This window comes from Saimiri boliviensis, chromosome 15, assembly GCF_048565385.1.
Source record: "Saimiri boliviensis isolate mSaiBol1 chromosome 15, mSaiBol1.pri, whole genome shotgun sequence".
NCBI classification, from domain to species: domain Eukaryota; kingdom Metazoa; phylum Chordata; class Mammalia; order Primates; family Cebidae; genus Saimiri; species Saimiri boliviensis.
In genome coordinates this window covers 46,440,074-46,457,511 of record NC_133463.1, presented here as the reverse complement: position 1 = coordinate 46,457,511, position 17,438 = coordinate 46,440,074, and the positions used below count along the sequence as shown (strand labels likewise).

At 36.2% G+C, this 17,438-nt stretch overlaps 1 long non-coding RNA gene across 3 annotated transcripts in view; it reads left to right on the top strand.

Annotated features, from left to right (window-relative positions):
• The window catches only part of LOC120362322 (uncharacterized), an 87,878-nt gene extending 80,310 nt beyond the window's left edge, over positions 1 to 7,568 (top strand). Inside the window, exons 4-5 of one of the 3 annotated variants that reach the window (XR_012514115.1) lie at positions 826 to 1,043; positions 1,781 to 7,567. This is a non-coding gene — a long non-coding RNA (uncharacterized LOC120362322). Of the gene's footprint in view, positions 1 to 825 lie in introns of all 3 variants that reach the window. The other 2 variants (XR_012514114.1, XR_012514116.1) reach the window with 2 other exon arrangements.
• Positions 7,569 to 17,438: the final 9,870 nt, after the last annotated feature.

Below are 17,438 nucleotides of genomic sequence, written 5' to 3'. Positions count from 1 at the left end.
AATGTAGTTCTTATGACAATCTAGATCTCAATGTCTTCATTTACCCATTGGATTTGATTAAGTGTTAGTAAGTGAAGTATGAGCCTATTAGCTGAGTACTGTGGAAGGCAGGGCATGTAAGAATGAATAATGGGCTTTGTCCTCAAATGACAAGCCATACTGACTCAACAACCTGTAATAACATGCACACCAAAGTGGATGCATTTTAAATTGTTTATAAAAGCCCCCATGAAATTCTATCAGCTGACATGAAAATAGCCTTCCATTAATTCGAGAGAATTCACATCTCTTTCCTCCTCACTTCATAGCAACCACTGCAACAAAGAGAACATGAATTTATCCCTCCTTTCATCATTTTTCCTTATTTAACATCTGTAGAAAGAGGGGACACTTAGATCTCTGAATACAGATTCTGAAAATACTTACGAAATAGTCCTTAAATAAAATAAAAACTTCCATTAATTCAGCGCAAAAGGTAGTTGTTTCTGCAAACTTCCAGCAAAGCAGGTTGGTAAGCAGATAATCTCTTCTACCCAGTGCCATCAATCTGCCCATTTAAACTTGGAAAGATTGATGTGTGCTGTGCCTTCCCGTTTTGGAATGCTATAATTTACTTCTTTACGCTTGCAAGACTAGCCCAACCTGGTGAAAACACCACTATGTTTATCTCAATAGTGCTGAGTCAGATTAGGCTTTTTGGTAAGGGCTGTTGGAGTCTGTCAAAGGAGTGACTTTCTCTTACTTGACAGCACAGAGGTAGAATTTGGTGCCTTGAGTCCTAGTAACAGGGTTTTAAAAAATTATTTTTTTATTTTTATTTTTTAGAAACAAAGTCATGCTAAGTTGGTCAGGCTGGCCTCCAACTCCTGGCTTCAAGCAATCCTAACACCTTGGCCTCCCAAAGTGCTAAGATTACAGGCATGAGCCACTGTGCCCAGCCCCAAGGCATAGGGTTTAATGACACTGTGTGTTCCTCTATAATGGGCCAGCACTTAAGAAGTTTTCATTTGAGCATGAATGAGAAACGTGGAACTGTAATATCAGTAAGTAACATAATTTTTACAGATCATGCCAACTATGTTTTAATGTTATACTTAAGATATTATATATTAACCTGCTTTTGCCTAGATGTTATTTCCCCCTCTCTACATCAGTGGAACTATTATTGTTCTAGCACTGTGTGACATTGTAATTTTACATAGTACCATAATTGTGTATTTCTGTGAATTTTAAACTTGTCTTTGCAGAATGGGGACAAAGAGGACACTATAACAAAATACACTAAGGACATCCTAAATTCTCTTTCACCCTCAAAAATAATATAATCACCCATTAGTTCTCCATAAAAATTCATTCAGCAGAGCAGGGAGAAGTCTGGCATTTCATATTTAGCTACCGCTGAGAATATGTTAAAAGCTTTTTCTCAGACACACTGTCATTTCTAAAAATGTCAAGCTTACAGACATGACATGCTCCAGAAACTCTCTTTAATTTGAATAATAACTAACAGCCTGTCACATGCTAAGCCACTGGAACTATTTGCTACTCAGTTCTGCAGTAAAGAAAACAACAAGCTCTTCCCAAGCTTCTTCTATTTTCCTCCCCACCTCCCACCAACAAAACATTCTATTTTTCTATCACACAAAAAGTTATGAGTATTTCAAGTCTCCTATGATACATTATTGTGTGTTGTTTTATTCCAGTTATTATAGGCTTCTTCTGTCTTATTCCTTAATAGCAGCTTCTTATTGGATGCATAATTTTGTGTCTCTCTTTGCAGAAAGCATGAAATTACTGTATTAATATTTATTTTATAAAGGAAAACAAGATATCAAGGAGAGACTATGTTAGCATTTCATGTGGATAATGTGAAGAATCTTATGTGTGTTTCATCAATTGCCATGAAGGTTTGATATTTTCCTTATTATGAATTCTGGGAAACAGTCTTGAAGATAAGATGACCTCTCTTTCTTTCAGGAAATGAGAACTCAATAAGGAACAATATTGATCCGAGTCATGCTTCTGGGAATTGTAAGGCTTTATGCCCTTCATTAAACATGGTCAGTGGGGGTCTAGATTCTCCTGAGTTACAGGCAGTTATATATGAGTATATATGAGTGGTTTCATTTACCACTAAACAGTAGGTGCCTGATAGTTTAGGAAAGTTTCCTTGATATTGGGTGCCAAGTCTTCATTTAAATTCCTTCAGTATCTTCAGTGACTACCTGGGCAGCTTCTTCTACCCCATTACCTATAAGCAGAGCCTGGCTCTTGGAAAAAGGTGAACTACCACAGACAGGATAGACATTGGTGGCAGACAGTATTCATAGACCCAACAGGCATTTTCAAAAGGCACTTGGAAGGATGTTGCTGTGGCCAATGAGATATTCTAACCTGGTAGTTGAAATGTACAGTGAGTGATGCAAAGGACTGGGGACAGGGAAGACGCTATTTCAGGGAGAGTGCGTGACAGCATCAGACCCTCTGAGGTCCAAGGTCTGATTACATTGTGACAGTGGTGGCAGCAACAACATTCGTGCCAGACTAATATGAGACCTGATTTTGGTGGTGATTCTGGTCATTTAGTGTATTTTAGTTTCTAACATTCATCCAAGCCTGAAAATTCATTTACCTCATGAATTCTGGAAAAGTCAATATGGATATCACACATTCATTTTCTGCTAAAAGAATATTACAAAAGGTTCATGTAGGTCTAATCACCTGTGCTGGTTCTCTATTTTTTTTTTTTAATTTCTGATCTGTCACAGATGGATCTCTTTATTACATTAAGAAAAAAAATTAGAGAAATAGAGTTAAGAAAAAAATAAGCTCTAGTTTTTAACACTAGATTCATTAAGCTTAAAATTAAATGTTATGGTAATCTTCAATGGCAATACAAGTTTCTAAATGGTTAATCTCAATTTCTGTGCTTTTCTTATCGTTGACCAGAAATAAGCATTTCGTACACTGGCAGACCACAATTTGATTAGTACTGTGGTAAGAAATCAAAATTTAACTCTGCCTGAAAGATATTTTAAGAAACAGAGGAATAGGGAGAGTGGAGGAGGATAAAAGGTAAAAACAGGAGGAGAGAAAGCTGAAGAATCATAAAGATTAAGGAAGATAAAGACTTGAACCAAAACTAGAATAGACATTGCCATAGGCACCTTAGACAAAAGAGTATATCGGTACCCTAAAGAGAATTTGAGCCTGTATTGTGCAGTTGCATTTAGAAAGTTGTATCTACATCTTCCCATTGCAATGCTAGCTGGATGTTCCAAAATGTATCTTGTGTTTCATTGACAATTGGCATATGACTTTATTTCAGACAACTACTCTAGCCTCCTCAAATTTCCTCCCAAGTATTTCTGGGAGTCCCAAACTTGTACCTCCCTTGAACTCATGGTCAAAATCAGAAATGATGCAATATTTCCATCAGAAGTATATTTGCATGAGGAGAAAAAGATCCTTGGGAGAGAAGCTATCCCAACACAAACCTGAGCAGGCAACCAAATCTCGGATGGGCAGAACTAATGAAGCTGAGAACAGTTGTGACTGTCACTTGCTTAGGCCAAGATGATTGTCTGGGTCCTACAAAAAAAAAAAAAAAAACTGTATATAAAAGTTGAAAAAGATCTATTTTACTAGAAAACACAAGTTACTGGGAAATAAACTACAGAGTTTTGTTCCCTTTCTAAGAGAAGAGAAAGAATGTATTCTGCCCCACTTTGCCCAACAGAATGCTACACAATTTTGGCCACACAAGAGATGTCTGCTAAATACAGAGTACCCTACACTGTGGGTCCAGCAATGTCCAAGAGAGGAGAGAAAAGTGCTTAGATTAATGGCACACCTGCCCAAGATGGGGAATGCCTGTTGAGATAGTGCCTTAGTGGATGGAACAATAGCCAGGGAAATGAATTTGAGAGGTAGAAGAGAAAAAAAGAAAAAGATAATTGAGACCTTTGGGGGCTGACAAGACTTGTTTGTAAACCCATTTTAGCAACCCATCAGGATTTCAAAAATAAATAAGTATAGTGAGGAGAAGTCATGGTTTTTGGTTTCAGTGCTTTCAAAACACATCCTGTGTTTCCTTTTTAAAGTCTTGTATTGGAATACTTGATATTATTTAAAAGAAGCCTTTGGATTTCATGGAACCCACTGATATACATAGTCAACATCGCATGTACAGGGCAGAAATACTAGGGAAGCAATACCATGGGACCATTTCATATCTATACTAGGAGTGAGACAGTTTGGGGTATGCCTGGTGAGCTAGTGTGATGGTTTGCAGGAGGCAATTTTCATGACATGTTTTGTTGTTGCTGTTGTCTTGAAAAAGAGATAGGAGGAAAGAAAGTGGAGAGGGTCATGTTACCTTTTAAGATACTGATTCATTTTATTATTGCTTGAGCTAAATGTTGAGAGAAGCAAAATTAAAAGGATGCTATTATTTTTTAGGGATTCTGTGAAGATAGGCAGTGATAGGATCATATCTCCTTGCACAGTGATAATTGTGAACCAGAGACAAGAAGAAACAATTAACTCCCAGTAAGGCCAGAGTGTAGAGCTGACTTTGGGATGTGCTGGGAAAACTTGGTGTGTGCTCAAGAGATCATGCCCATACTTGTTTATGACATTAAAGTGAAAATGATACTACTGGTCTGTACTGTTTCTGATTTCTTATATCTTAAAGTTATCATCTTCATCCATTTTAAATCTAAACATAAGAGCAGTCTGTATACACTACCTGTAATCTGAGCTATGTGCCTTCTTATAGTCAGGACATAAAACATTATATTGCTTTTAATTCATATGTTTGAAATAGCTTTGGTGTTCTGGAAAACCTGCCGTTTCAAAGTTATATGATTGTCCTCTTCCTCCCATTCTGTTGTTAAGTTAAAAAAAATAGTAAATCCAGAATAATAGAAACATTTTATAGAAAAGCAGATATATTGAGAACTAAGTCTGTAAACGTGGAAAAACATAGCAATTTTAGAGAATCAACAACCCAACGAAATAGCAAACATGTCACAAAAGAGAATTTTGGAGGTGGAAGTTGGGAACAGAATAAATAGTTTGGTACTAAAATGGCATGTACCCTGGTACACTGTGCCAGGTAACCAACGTGAATGGAAAATAACATTTAAATTTGTCCTACTGCTTCCTTTTTGTGTTACAATTCACAGATTTGAAATGTGCCTCAAAGCAGGATAGCATTGATTATTTCACTACCTACTTGCTGTTGTTCCTTTTGATCTGTTTTTTTGTAAGTGTTTCTCCATGTGCACTATTAACATTTTGACTCAGACAATTCTTCACTGCACAGGACCGTAGGTGGCAGGTTATACTGAATTTCTGACCCCAGAATGCTAAAAACCAAAATAAAACCCTAGCTATTAGGATGATAAAAATATTTTCTCACAGATTCCCTAATACTCCTTTGGAGAAACATTTATTTCTCCCTTATTTATCACACGCAGTCCTCTTTAAGATGCCGTTTATGAGTCTGCAAGTGAAGCTATTTACTATTTATTGAGCACTTACTTTATGTCAACACTGTGCTAAGACCTATACTGAAATAATTTCATGTATTTTTCTCAGAAAACTACGAATTTCATGCTATTATTTTCTTTATCTTACAGTTGGGAAAACTAAGCTTAGGGACATTAAATCACTTAAATCCACAGAGCTGGCTAAGTGTTCTGTTTTTACATCTGAATACAGACTGTCAGAGTCTTCACCTGTAGAGTGATCTTTAAAGGGCAGTTTGTCCATGAAAAATTAGGGACAGATAAGGGCTGGAAAGGGAAAAGCATCCAAACATTCTTTTCAGCCGTTCCTTCATTGTACATAGGCCTTGACCAAAATGTGTGCTTTTGAATACTCTGGGGGAATGGGCAGCACAACTATACAAAATAGAAACATAATAAACATCACTTCAATAAAGTAAGTAAAGCTAACTATCAGCAGTTAGATCATGTTGACAGTATATACCTAATATATATGATGTGATGTGAATAGCACTTTACTTCTGGATTCTTCCAAGAAACCTGTGACTCCAGTCTAATCATGAGAAATATAGTAGATAAATTCCAACTGAAGGACATTCTACAAGCTACCTGATCAGTATTCTCCTAAACCTAAGGTCATCAAGACAAGGAAGGCATGAGGAATTGCTGCATCCAAGAGTAGCTTAAGGAGACATGGCAGATAAATGCAATGTGATATCCTGGAAAAGGATGTTAGATTAAAACCATTAAAATAATAAGGACTCTAGTCAGTAATGATATATCAATATTTGTTCATTGGACCAGTTACACTCGGGTCACACAGCTGTCTGTGTTTGTGTTTGTGTGTGTGTGTGTGTGTGTGTGTGTGTGTGTGTGTAATATTGCAACTCCAAAACTCATTTTTTTCCAAGGGTGTTCATCTAGTAATTGTGGAATTTTGGAATCTATCCCATAGGGTTTTGTGAGAATTACATGAGATAATTCACATGACAGACTTAAGCCCCGTTACATGGCACATAATATATGTCTATAACAGTAATGTTATAATTGTTATTATCAGTTACATTTCCTAACATTCCATGAATCAAACAAATTTTCTTCCCTGTATCCTGAAATACTAGGAAGTCTCAGCTATTTGGAGAAGTTGGAAGAGTTCTAGTACCCTAAACCAAGACACATACTTTTCTAGTGAGGAGCCATGCCCCTAATTACATACACTTTCATTATGTGGTCATTAGAGAGAAACTGGCTTGTATCCATGCATTTAAGATCTTATATTATTGATTGGATCTGTGCAAGAATGGTTGAATCGTGTTGAGCAGAAAGACGTCCCAAATCTGGGGCTTAATTTTTAAAATTTTTTAAATTTTATAATTTTAAAAATTTTTTTCTGGGTACATAGTAGGTATATATATTTATTGAGTATATGGGATATTTTGATGCAGGCATACCATCTTTTAGTTATTTTTAAATGTACAATTAAATTGTTATTAACTAAAGTCATCCTGTTGTGCTGTCAAATACTAGATCTTGTTTATTCTATTTTTGGTGCCCATCAACCATTCCCACCTCCTTACTCCTACCCTTCCCCAACTATCCCTCCTAACTTCTCATAACTATCATTCTACTCTCTATCTATCGGAGTTCAATTGTTTTAATTTTTAGTTTCTAGGAATAAGTGAGAACATGTGATGCTTGGCTTTCTTTGCCTGGCTTTTTTCACTTTGTATCACGACCTCCAGTTCCATCCATGTTGTTGCAAATGACAGAATCTCATTATTTTCGATGGCTGAATGGTAGTACTCTATTGTGTATATGTACCACACTGTCTCTTAAAAAACAATTGCTTTTCCACTGAGGTACATATGGTATTTGGTTCCATAAGTTCTTTAGCGGAGATGTGTGAGCTCCTGGTACACCCATCACCCAAGCAGCATATGCTGCCCTGTATTTGTTGTTTTTTATCCCTCTCCCCCATCCCCATGTTCCCCGCAAGTCTCCAAAGTCTACTGTATCATTCTTTTTTTTTTTTTTTTTTTTCTTTGAGATGGAGTCTTACTGTCTTGTTCAGGCTGGAGCGTGCAGTGGCATGATCTCGGCTCACTGCAAACTCCACCTCCTGGGTTCAAGAAATTCTCCTGCCTCAGCCTCCCGAGTACTGTATTATTCTTAAGTCTTTGCATCCTCATAGCACAGCTCCCGCATATCAGTGGGAAACTCAGGAATGGAAAACCACCCTGTCTTTATCCATTCATCTGTTGATAGACACTTATGTTGCTTCCAAATGTTGGCTATTGCACATAATGCTGCAATAAAATGGGAGTGCGGATATCTCTTAAATATACTGATTTTCCTTCTTTTGAGTATATCTCTAGCAGTTGGATCACTGGATTATATAGTAGCTCTATTTTTAGTTTTCTTGAGAAACCACTAAACTGTTCTCCATAGTGGTTGTACTAATTTACATTCTCACCAACAGCATATGAGGATTCCCTTTTCTCCACATCCTCACCAGCATTTGCTATTGCCTGTCTTTTGGATGAAAGCCATTTTAACTGAGGTGAGATGATATCTCATTGCAGTTTTGATTTGATGATCAATCATAAAAGAAATGTTGAGGAGCTTTACATATGCCATTTGCCATTTTATGTCTTCTTTGGAGAAATGTCTATTAAGATTTTTCGCCAATTTTTAAATTGGTTTATTAGATTTTTTTCCCTATAGAATTGCTTTAGCTCCTTATGTGTTCTGGTTACTAATCTCTGGTCAGATGGATAGTTTGCAAATATTTTCTGCCATTCTGTGGGTTGTCTCTTCACTTTGCTCATTGTATTCTTCGTTGTGCAGAAGCTTTTTAACTTGTTGTGATACCATTTGTCCATTTTTGTTTGGATTGCCTGTGCTTATGGGGTATTACTCAAGAAATCTTTGCTCAGTTCAATGTCCTGGAGAGTTTCTCCCAAGTTTTCTCACAGTCATTTTATACTTTTACATCTTAGATTTAAGTCTTTAATCCATTTTCATTTGAAATTTATATATAGTGAAAGATGAGGGTCTAGTTTCATTCTTCTGCATATGGATATCCAGTCTTCCCAGGACCATTTATTGGAAAGACTGTTCTTTCTGCAATGGATGTTTTTGCCACCTTTGTCAAAGACGAGTTTACTATAAATGTATGGACTTGCTTCTGGGTTCTCTATTCTGTTCCGTTCGTCTATTTGTCTGTTTTTATGCTAGTACCATGCTGTATTGATTACTGCATCTCTGTAGTATAATTTGAAGTCAGGTAATCTAGTTCCTCCTATTTTGTTTTTTTTTTTTTTCCTCAGTATAGCTTTGGCTATTCTGTGTGACTTAATTTCTGTATCACAAATTGTGCTTTCTCTAAGATTTTAATGTGCTTTAAAGCATACTTCTCAATCTGTGAGGAATCAGGCATGTCATTGTCATCAGGACTTTACAGCTCTTGTTTTAAATGATATAATTATGCACTAAGAACTTTTCTTTCCCACAAGAGTTACAAGAGAACAGAAAGCGGAATGAATTCATCTCTAGATCATCTCCTCATTTTGGCGGTGATCCAGGTGGCACCACATTTATTTTCATATAGAGATAACCAAACACAATGAGGACATATACATTGTTGTCCTTTTTTTGGACCTGACTCAGATGCTTCCTTTTTTTCCTGTTTGTAAGCCCTGGTATTCAGGAGGACTTGATATTGACCTAACACCCACAGTTATGGTTCATTGCCAAGAGTGGCCTGACTAGGGGACATATTTTCCGCATGTTTTTGACTGAACCTGGCAGTCTTAATGCATGTGATTCTTCCTGCTCTGAAAACAAAATTCTTTTATTATGACTCTCTTTTCTTTCTCTTCTTGTGTCGATTGCCTTTCCACTACTTTCACTGGTCTTACTATCTTTCCCTTGTCATTAAGTCATGTTTTGATTTCAGAGGTTTCTCCATTTGAGAGAGAGCCATTGCTGTGTGATGGAAGCAAACACTCCAAAGACAGCTTAGGTCATTATTTCTTGAGAGAGGAAGTCTCCAAAGGCATAAATGTTGCTGTTGACTTTGTTCCTTAAGACTACTAAATTAGAGAAGATCTACTTTGCCATTTATAAACTTGTGTTCTTCATATTATTTCAAATGAATTGTAGAGCTTCAGCTTGTATTGGCTGTGTGTGTGTATTATTGTGATATAGAGGTCATGCATCTTGCAGGCAAATACAATGGCGATGTCTGAAATGAGTGTAGCTGTGCATCGCTGTAATGGATTCATCCAGTTGTACATGGAAACAGAGGAAGAAGCAACTACATGATTTAGTCTCAGTTCAATATCCTTAGCTCTCCCATGTGATTTCATTTTAAGTCCTGCTCCATTTGATAGTTGGGAGCACAAAATTCTGCCCAGTAGAATTTAACATAAAGCTTTGGCCTCTGTTACAAGGTTTTGATGTTGTGTGTGATTGTGGGATCTGAAAGTAAGTTTTAAAGAGTAGGAGAAATAACTAGGAAGGCATGTGGGTCTGAGGTAGGTAGAGGTGGCATTACTAGGAGGAAAGAATGAAATGATGAAAGGAAACCTGGAGACTATAAATGCATTACTGCTTATTTTTTAGCTTTGCATGGATCTTTACTTCTCCTGAAATCATCTTTGTCTCTGTCAAAATTGATCTGTTCACACTTCCAGTTTAAAAAAGAAAAGAAAAGTAAAAAAGGAAGTTACTATAAACCATCTTTGAAAGTCATTTCTAAAGGTGTAGATTATTTCTTTTAAAGAAAGAAGAAGAGAGTTACATGTATAAGTGGACGGGAAGTCTTAAAAGTATGCAGAATCGTACTGATAATTAAACTTGAGTATAGCCATCAGTGTGTGACTTGTAACCATCATTATTTTTGGTACATCTGGAACCACTTCACTGATTTGTTGTTAACTGTTCACTATTTACCTTCTACTCCCTTTTGAGTAAAAAGGGGATCTTAGCCCTTTCCCTGCTCTGACCTTAGCTTCCACTACAAACAAGACTGCACATGAAAGAGGATTTCTCTAAAGGAAAGAACTGTTGTCACTGCTACAATTGCAAATATAGAAAAAAAAATTAGTTTATGCAGATAATTCATGTAAAATTGCACCTTAAGCTCAGAAATTATTAGAATCAATGATGTTGTTCTTTTAATTTTCCAGATGAATACTGATATTTATCATACTACATTAATAATCTTTATTCAAGTTTAATGTCAAAAGATTTTTGTTCTGAAATTAAAAAAACCTATACCAAACTTTATAATAAACTAAATGTGGTGATTTGAAAACATTGAAATGTTGCTGTGATAGACAGATTGCTTTATAGGAAGAAAAATTTGGCCAATGCAAGAGAGAGGTTCTGTGAGCATTTGTCTGGAAGCCAAGCATCTGTTTAGTTGGTTTATTTTTCTTCTTTTTAGAGCTATCAAAAAGTAACTCTTCTTTATAAGTGGAAGTTCCAAGGGAACTCTTAAAAGATCCATATTTCTGTCCATTTGTCTTACAAAAAGAATTATTTTTAAAAGAAAATGCCATATAACATACTAACTTTTAAAAAAAACCCTATATACTGATATTTCAAACATTTTATTGGTTTTAAGACAGGATTCAAAATGGATTACCAAAAGCAATTTTCAGTTCCAATTATTCTGAAAAGTAGGGATGCCAATATTACCCCCTTTGCTGCCACCTGTTGTTTTATCAAAGAAATGACTCACTTGTAATAGTTTTCTCCTTTAACATAAATTACTCATCAAAATTGTTATTTCCAGTATTAAAATCAGATTATCTTCAGGTTTTTTTTTTTTTTTTTTTTTTTTGTACAGAGAAGTTTTTTGTCTCTAACAGTTGGTGGAACAGGTTTTCAAGTAGTCACACATGACAGCCAGAGATTTAGATTCTCCCTTTGGCAAATACAATAGACATTTGAAAAGGTTGAAAAGACAGAAACAAAGAAGCCAATGATTCCAAAACAAGAAGTACATGATACCTGAAAGGGCTTTGTAAATGAAGCTTCATAATGTAAAAGCACTTAGCTTAATAACAACATTCTTAGCCCTGGAAGTAAAATTTAAAATAAAAACTCCTCTGCCCATACTCCTATACCCTTCAATTGTTGTGTATCAGGTATTAAAACTGATAAAAACTGGAAATATAGAGACAAATATAACATGGTCCTTTAAAAATTATTTATTTGTTTGTTTGGTTTTTGAAACAGGGTCTTGCTATATTGTCCAGGGTGGTCTCAAATTCCTGAACTCAAATGATCCTCCTGCCATGGCCTCCCAAAGTGTTGGGATTACAGGCTTGAGCCACCGCACCTGGCCAGGTCCCTGTTTTTGAGCAATTCAGAAATTAAAAGAAAAGACAGATTACATTGAGAGAAGAAAGTTCCTTGTTCATGTTGCAACTGGATATATTGGTGATGAATTAGGAAATCAAGATAGGAGACTGATAGTAATTCTGCTATGATAAAAACATCAGTAAAAAGGACAGTATTGGTGATAGAAATGGAGAAGAGACTACAAATGAAATAATTGAAAGGCTGAGATTTGGTGACTGAAAGAGTTGAGAGAAAATAGATTATTCCAAGTTCAGAATGAGGGAGATTAGAAAAGGTTGTTGGTTGGCAGGAAAAAAATGGTTCTTCAGCTGTAGTTCATTTACCAGAAGACCTATACAATGACCACAGCTATCTAAAGTATAACCCATTCCCTCACTCCCCAAAACAGCTAAACCACAATAATAAGCATAGGAATTATACGACAAACAGTTCGGTAGCTCCAAAATAGATGTAACAAACATATCTTAAAGTAGGCTCTTATAGTCTATCCATGATGGATTATGTTTGTCTCTTGCCAAGACGGTTTTTACTTTTATTTTAGAAATAATTTTAACTTTAATGCACGGTAGATTAGAATGGAGGTCAGGAAACAACTTCTGGAGGCAAACATACAGGTAAGAGTAACGGCTGACAATCTAATTTTCTATTTTAAGCTTCATTTCTTTGTTTGTTTTTTATTTTGATTTTTAAATCTTCACTTGACTCTATTTCATTCATCTGGCCTTAGACTAACGTTTCAAGGCAGTAAAGCTCAGTTTCTGAATGTCCTGACACAAGGTGGCCCATGATCTATTGGGAAGAGTGCCATGTCCACTCTGCTTCTAGTGCCGGGTACCGGTGCACTGAATGACAGCCAACTACACATTAACTACAGCAACAGTGAAAACAACGTAAATGCTCATGTGACACTGAGTGGGTTAACTGTTCTCTTATCAAATCTTCCCCATCACCCAGGGCGGTGAATGCTCTCAGTACACTGGCTTTACAGGTAAGGAATGGGACACAGAGACCACACAGAAAAGAGGTGGATTTAAGATGCAAATCCAGCAGGTCTGGAGCCAGAGCCTGTGCTCTTACCCACATACACTACAGTTTCTCAGTGATGAGCACTAGAAAAGACTCTTTCCAAAGTGAATTGGGTTAGTAATTTCGAAGTAATTCAGTTTGCCAGCTATAGACATTTAAAGCTAAAGGCATTAGGTCAAGGGTGGTATTTTGTTTCAAACCACAGTTTCATTTTACAGTGGCAATGGTTGATACCATGCGTTACTTTCTCATAGCTGACATTACAGGTAGATATCAGAATTCAGTGCATTAACCCATTTCTTAGTAAATGGATTATATATTCATAAAGCGTTACTATGTGTTATTCTTGTCAAATTACTCTCTCACTATCAGTTAATATGCCCTATGCTCCCCTATTTCTGATTAACCACTGTTACATGGCTTGAGATGGATTTCTCACATACATTTTATTTTTTTATTGTTTATTATTTTTTAACTTTTATTTTAGGTTCATGGTAAAAGTGCAGGTTTGATACATAGGCAAACTTTTTTCATGGGGGCTTGTACAGATTATTTCATCACCCAAGTAATAAGCCTAGTACTCATATATTTTAAATGTTAAATTACTCTTCATGAAAGTTGGTTTAGAAAGTGTCATCTAGCCTTCTTTTGTAATTTTCTTTCTGGAGACTGGAAAAATTTTCTCTTTCTCCTTGTGTGTCTGGAATGTTAACATATAATGTCAAGGGGTGTGTGTGTGTGTGTGTGTGTCCATTAATACGGCCCAGGGCACATTGTCTTTTTTGATCTGAAGACTCAACAAATTATGGTAGCTTCCTCCTCTTTTTTATCTTTTTTAATTTTAACTTTGTCTAATGATTCACTTCTTGTCTGTACTCTGGCAGCCCCTTGAAGACACCTATTATATTCTCCTTAGATCTTCCAGATCTGTTTACCTGCCTCGTGTCCTTTCACCCATAAATTTTAGCTCTGTAGAACTTTACTTTTTGCTGATTTTTTTCCTCTTAATCTTCAAAAACCCTAAATGGCTTATTAGCATGGGTCATTCTTTCTTTCCTTTCATTTTAAAAATTTAACTTCTTAAAAAGTAGAAATCATAATTTTTGTTAACTCTAAAAAGTCTTTTTGGAACTGTAATTGTCTCCTTGAAGACCCTCATCTTTTACTTAAAGATTTTGTTCATCTTTTCTAATAATTTTATTTCTTCTCCTTTCTCTTCTTCTCCTCATCCTCCTCCTTCTCCTCCTTCTTTTCTCTTTTCTTCTTTCTTCTTTCTTTTCTCATTTTTGAGAGATGGTCTGGCTCTGTCACCCAGGATGCCATGATCTCAGCTCACTGCAACCTCTGCCTTCTGGGCTCAGGTGATCCTTCTACTTCAACCACCTGAATAGCTGGGAATATAGGTGCAGGACACCACATCTGGCCAATTTTTGTATTTCCAGTAGAGACAGGGTTTCACAATTTTGCCCAGGCTAATCTGTTACTCCTGGGCTCAAGTGATCCTCCCTCCTCAGCCTCCCAAAGTTCTGTTTATTAGTTGTATTTCAATGGAAGCTATTTGTTTTTGCTTTTACAGTTTGATTCTCTTCCCTTATATGAATGGATACCAAAATAAGTTATATTTTGCTGTTGTTGTTGTTGGTCTGTAGATATTATTCCTCTTAGTGTTGTGAGTCAGGCTTTTGACTTCTTTCTACAGGGAACATGTGGTTGTTTCTTCCAGGAATAGACTGCTCTCTGCTGACACTAGGCTTGAACTGCCTCAGCCTCTTTGGGTGTGCTTGTTGCAGTCTTTTTCCTCCTAACTGCGGGAGCAGGAACTTCTCCACTCACCACCATATAATCCACACCCCGACCCCCACCACAGTTTAGCACTATCTGTGGGTTTTGGGCTACTCAAAGACAGTAGGCAGCAAGTGGTCAAGAACATTCTATTTGGGGACCCTGAAGAATTCTGCCAACGTATCACTGTCTTGCTGTTTTGAATAAAGACAACTTGCAAAATTCAGCAAGAATTCTTAACTATAAAATTTGTTAATAGCTCCAAGTTATATAACATTCACAAATGCATAAAAAAGTATCATTTAAGTGTGCTTCAAACAATTCAAACTCTTCAGCTTGAAGTAATATTTTTGTTTCCTGATGTGTAGAATAAACCTGGAAAGTTCTTTAAAAAGAGGATTTGTGTCAGTTTGCTGAGAATGATGGTTTCCAGGTTCATCCATGTCCCTACAAAGGACGTGAACTCATTGTTTTTGATGGCTGCGTAATATTCCATGATGTATATGTACCACATTTTCCCTATCCAGTCTATCATCGTTGGGCATTTGGGTTGGTTCCAGGTCTTTGCTATTGTAAACAGTGCTGCAATGAACATTCGTGTGCACGTGTCCTTGTAGTAGAAGGCAGCAAACCACACTGCCAAGTGTGTACCTATGCAACAATCTTGCATGTTCATCACATGTACCCCAAAACCTAAAATGCAATAAAATAAAAAATAAAAAAAAAAGAGGATTTGGCATTGAGCTTTAAAGTGATTTTGTAAGAATATTTATAACCTCAGTCATTGTCAGGCACGGTTCAGGAGATCTAGACTGGATGAAGCACATCTATCTGCCACTTACAGTCCCAGAACAAGTCATTTTGGGCTACTCAAAGACATAACATAACTTAGTATTTCTCATCTAAAATACATACAATATAAACAAGGTATTGGCTAGTTAGCCTTGCAATGTAAAAACAGTATTATAAAGTTATTTGTCTCCACTAAATAAAAAACCACAAGATTTTATGGACCTTCGAAGTTTTGTTTTTTGAATAGTGAAAGTCTGGGATGCTAAAGTGACGAATTCCGAGAGCCTATGCTATAATGCTGGTCCATTTTAAATTTTCAGTCTTGTCTGTGCACATGCATGCATACAAAGGTGCCTGTGAGATATGTGACACTAAGAATGGGACCTTGATAAAAATTACCATCAGGTCAATACTGAGCCACGAAGACATCACAGAAATCCCTTAGAGGAGAAACTCAAATTTAGGAAAATCCAATTCAAACTTGCTCTTTTAGAATACTGTATGGAAGATACTAGGGAGGAGCAGAAGCTAAAGTCTAAATACATTATAGATTGATAGTTCTAATGCTAGGACTTTTAAAATCAGATACTTCTTTTTCCTTAAAGTTCTGTTTCTATTAGCAGTTTCTATCTGCTTTTGAGTGATTTACTGGAACTAGTTTAATTTCCCCCAGCTGTCACAGCTGAGTGGGCTAACAGGCCTTTGAGAGGTTAACCACAGCCCATTACAATTACTGCTTTTGTATCCAATTAGAGCACCAGGGTCCAGCATAGATATTGGCATAGAATGAAGTAAGTGACAATCTTGCACCTAAAAAAAAAGGTGTGTGTGTGGGGGGGGGGGGGGTGTGTTTGGAAATGGGTGGAAGAAAAAATTGCACTCTTATTGAAAATCTTGATAGAAATTTAGAAAACAATATGCTTTTCTTGTTACTCACCTTTACAAGTAAATATATTGATTTTTCACAATTTAATCTGTGGTGAATATATATTGCTGTAAAGGCTCCTGATCTTAAAAGCTCTAGCCACAGTAGATATTTTCTTCTCAGCAGTGCCAATGGGAAATATGCCTTTGTCAGGTCTTTTCTTCCAATTATATGCTATGGCACACACAGAGAAGATAAAACTTGGCCTCTGACCTCTGCAGTTTATGGGTTGTTTTTCTTATTTCTGCACTGCTGACTTTTGAAATAGAGGGAATTGTTTGTGACAATCAGTAATTTTAAAAAATCAATTAAAAATTGATAAATGCCTTTTCATTATTATATTAACCAGCAGAAGACAGTTTATTGCAACTAATTATTTTGAATAAAGAGATTTTTCTGTAGTCTCTCTACCCCACTTACACATATGTTCACGTATATAATTTTATTCCCAAGACAGTACATCTTTGTTTCCTAACAACTTTGTTTTATTCTGAAATAAACTCAAGTAATTGGATCAGGATGTTTCTCAGCAGGGCTAAATTTGTGTTTCTAAATATTGCCAGCTCACTTCCAAATTTTCTATAGGTTGTTTGCACATCTATGCTGAAAACAAAGAGAGATTTTGTATTTAACAGAATATTTTTTTATTTGTTTTTGTTTTTGTTTTGCAGATATCACTAACTTGTTTCTTTACCTTGAGATTCCTTCAGTCCATGTATGCCACCAATTAATCAGCAATCATGTGCTAACACTCTTCTTTGAGCCCTCCTATTAACATACAAAATGCGGTAACTATTTCTTGGTAAATGCATAAATGTTGTGTTGCATGTTGAGTCTAGTCAGTACTGATTTATGTTGAAGTCGGTCTCTTACTTTACTTCCATATCTTTTCCTTTGACTCAGTCAGCACAGCCCCGTGACAATCAGTGGAACAGTGAATTATCTTTATCTATTAATTAGTCTGTTCACACAGGACTAAAACTCTATTTTGACTACTTGTTTTGTCACAGTTAAATAATTTAAAT